Below are 3,922 nucleotides of genomic sequence, written 5' to 3' on the forward strand. Positions count from 1 at the left end.
AAACGATCCTGAAATCCCTGAATGTTCAAAACAATTATTAACGACTCCTAAACAACTATCCAAAAATCTAAAGCCAAAATACAAACCTGTCGAATTCCACAATCAAAGACACCCCAAAGATGTTGAAAGACGTTAATAACCTTCACCAAGATGTGTCCATGACCCAGACAATTGTAAAAAAGTTCTCAAAGGACATTGACTCTCAAATGATGAACATTAAAAAGAATCAGCAGAAAATTCAAGACCGCATTAACGAGGTCACAGAAATGACTCAAACGACATCCACATCAATTCATTTAGTTGTGCTTCTAGATAACGTGGAAAATAATATTCGCATAATCAACAAAGTTTGCGAGAACATACAAACCGCGATAAACTTTGCCGAAATCAATGTATTGCACGATAGTATTCTTAAATACCAGAAATTACAGAAAATTATTTTCAAACTAAAACCTGAAACAAGAATACCGTTCGATAACATAATCAAATATTATGAGGTAGCCCATGCTGACGTAATTATCAAAAATGAGTTAATCATCTTTCATATAGCGATTCCCCTAATATCAGGAAAATCGTATGTTCTCTATCAACTTTACCCAATCCCTGTTGATGATCACACTGCTATTCTAAAGAACCCCTATTTGCTAAAATCTGCAAATGAGTCTTTTAATCTAAATAACAAATGTTAAGAAATCGAAGACATTTTCCTATGCGACCAATCTTCACTAAACTCGAATGAACCCTGCATCTTGGAAAATTTCAAATCAACCAATCATTGTCTAATGTCACCGATCGAAATAAAAGAATCATCGATTACCCAATTAAGAGACAATTATATATTAATAATTCCAACAAAAACGGAAACAATCAATTTTCAATGTCCACACCAAAACTCCATCGAAACAATCAAATTCCCATCATTGATAATTCCAGAACAATGTGTAACGGAAACCAATGAATTCACTTTTCAACCCCAAAACTCGAATACAATCAACTTACGGTTGAAACTTCCAAAAATCAAGATCAATGAAGGCTTAAAGGAAAAAATACAACCTTTACAAATGAACAAAATTAATTTGGAAAACCTTTATGAGGACTTAAATAATATGAAGAAACTTACAAATCACGAGTTGAAAGAATTTGACGTAGTTAGTACAAGTGTGTCAATTACAACATTGATAATAATTGTAATACTAATTTTTGTAATTGTAATATTGTACTTTTACCTTAATAAGAAAAACAATGTAAAAGTGGACATAAAACTGAAACCTCTCGAAAATTTAAAACCCAAATTTTCTCAAACTTAAGGAGGGAGGAGTTATATGACCACTTACGCAGACCACTGTGTATTTCACTCAATAAATGTCGATGCAGCAATTAATTACTATATAAGCTGTGCATTCGGCATGCGGAAATTAGTCTTAAGTTAGCAGTTAAGGTAGTTAGTTCGCTGTTGAAATAATCTATTTTTGTCTGTAAAAATAAACGTTTTTTCAAAACTAAGTTTTTACGTCCAGAAACAAAATTATACTATAAATATAAAATAAAAATATAAACTATAAAATTGACAACGATGTTTAGGCATCACATTTACTGATCTCAATAATCGAATTAACATGACGCAAATATCTGTTCCGTCATGGTCCATTCAACAAAGGTAATAGGTGAGACCAAAAGGCAGTAAGCAAAATTAGCTATTGTTGCTGACAACTAATAGGCCGTGCTTCTCATCAGTTTGCCAACGAATTAAATTTTAGAAATTTAGTTTTATTGTCGAGTTTTCGAGAGATCAGAAGAGTTTTCCCGGCATCTATCCATACTTCCTTATGGAAATGGTACACATTTTAAAACAGGTTTGAACATTAAGAACCGCAAATTCTGACTGGGCATATTTTTTATTAAAGCAGAGGCAGTGGACGGTAGGGTTTTAGCCTTTCTTCAAATAGACATACAGGGCGTCCCCGAAATGACCGCTTTGCGCTACAGGGCGTCAAACTTCTTAAATTGAAGTTAAATAGTAGAGGTATTTCGACAATAAAATGTTAAATAAGTTATGCTTCCCTATTACTGAAACTGCATAAACTACTTTTGGATATTATACGGTTAGCATATCCATAGGTATAAATCTTAAAATAAAGGATGCTAATTTAAAGAGAGTTGAAGAATATAGWCATATTTTAGATCTAGGTTTCCTTTCCTCGTAATATGATGTGGAGCGTACATATTTAGTATCTTACACGAAAAACGATTTTAAAAATTGTTGGTAATCGGTGACAAGTTTTCATCGATGACGCATGCAACCACATACATACATTGCGAATAATTTTGCTTTACGTCTCTATTTCTTCACATTATTCATGATTGAACAATTGTATGGGAGTTGCATTCAAGAAAATTTTTAATTGATTGAAAATCAATCATCATTTCAATCAAAATCATCAATCAAAATTTTAGTTGAGGTGGTGCCAAATAACTTATTATTATTACATAAGACAATCCCATGAATGCGGAGAAAATGTTCAGATATCATTCTCAAAACTATAATTACCCCTCACACAAAGAACTGTGCTAAAACGCATATGCGAGAAGCAAGACTAGCTATATCCAAAAAATGTAGTTATTACGACACAAATCAGTCACTGCCAAAAAAGCGATATGATGCCATTGCAATATTCTTCCTTAATAGCCTACTAACAAAGTTACAATTTTAGACAATATTGTCATAAAGTTGTATTTAAAAAATACACAGTCAATTATTTGAATCAATATTGTCTCAAGTATTTGCTACCAAAATGTGTTTCAACAAGTCATCAAAACTCTATTACTTTGTGGAAAAAACTTAAATCTTAGTCTTAATTTTCTTAAATTGTACACTATTTTCATCGGAAGAAAGTGAGAAATGTAACAACCAGCGCAAAGATAAACTTTTAAACGGTTAACATATTTTGTATGAATAGATTACATAATGTATAAGCTGAAATGTATGAGTAAGAGTTTGATTGCTTAATATATTTTAGGCAAAGAATGGACTACAAATCATTATCATTAATGTTTAAAATTTTGATACGGCGATTTTTGTTATGTTTGCTGTAGGCCTGAGACTATACACTGGAGATGCTACTTTTCTCGGCTGATTTACATTAGTAAACGTTTCCTGGAAAAGAGCATTACATATTTTTCTGAAATAGTACCCACTAGAAAAGTTTAAATTGGATTGTATCACCCTGTATGATCTCTTATCCAAAAACTGTGATCCCATTTCCGTCGGAAATACAGTACAGTTACCGAATATCTTATAAACTGTTTAATATTTTTTGTCATAAAAACCTGATTGTAGTAATATCCTCGTTGTTCTATGAATTACAATTAAGCACATTCCATTGTACGATGCATTACACACACGTGCAAGCCGAGTCTGCATTTATTATCTCATAAATATGTTAAATCTAAGATCTGGCAGTCAGTTGATGCTGTACCAAGGTTCCTGAAATARAAAAAATTAAAACCCTTATTAAAATTAAAACCCACTATTAAACCTGCCGCCAAGAACAAATTTCTTCTTTTTGTTCGACACTGATTGGACATATTATGTTCGTCTATTCTTCATATRCAGGGTGATTCAAAATTGGCGTCATTTCTCTGGAGGTGTTGTCTGGCGCTGTTATAGGAGTACATAAACAATAGTAAAAGAAATTAATTGTTACTAAAAACTGACAAATTTCTAAAAAACTATATCATAAATACGGCAGCAATGTTTTTCAAGGTAATATGCCTAATTAACATTGCGAAAATATCTGTTGCTTCGTAATTATTAAAAACTCCGGTAACCATGGAATTATACAGAGTTACAATAAGATAAACAAGGATAAACGGTAAATTCAACAAGATTCGTTGACTGCGCAACGTACTTTCGACATGTCAA

At 32.1% G+C, this 3,922-nt stretch overlaps 1 long non-coding RNA gene across 1 annotated transcript; it reads right to left on the reverse strand.

Moving 5' to 3' along the window:
• Positions 1–3,068: 3,068 nt before the first annotated feature.
• Positions 3,069–3,611, reverse strand: LOC125502912. The gene is made up of 3 exons (XR_007280602.1): positions 3,537–3,611; positions 3,328–3,484; positions 3,069–3,154 (listed from the first exon to the last, which is right to left on the reverse strand). It is a non-coding gene; the product is annotated as an uncharacterized LOC125502912 (long non-coding RNA).
• Between the last annotated feature and the right edge of the window lie 311 nt (positions 3,612–3,922).

Source organism: Dendroctonus ponderosae, unplaced genomic scaffold (genome assembly GCF_020466585.1).
Source record: "Dendroctonus ponderosae isolate FM_Combo_2020 unplaced genomic scaffold, Dpon_F_20191213v2 Dpon_F_20191213_1065, whole genome shotgun sequence".
In the NCBI taxonomy this organism is placed as follows: domain Eukaryota; kingdom Metazoa; phylum Arthropoda; class Insecta; order Coleoptera; family Curculionidae; genus Dendroctonus; species Dendroctonus ponderosae.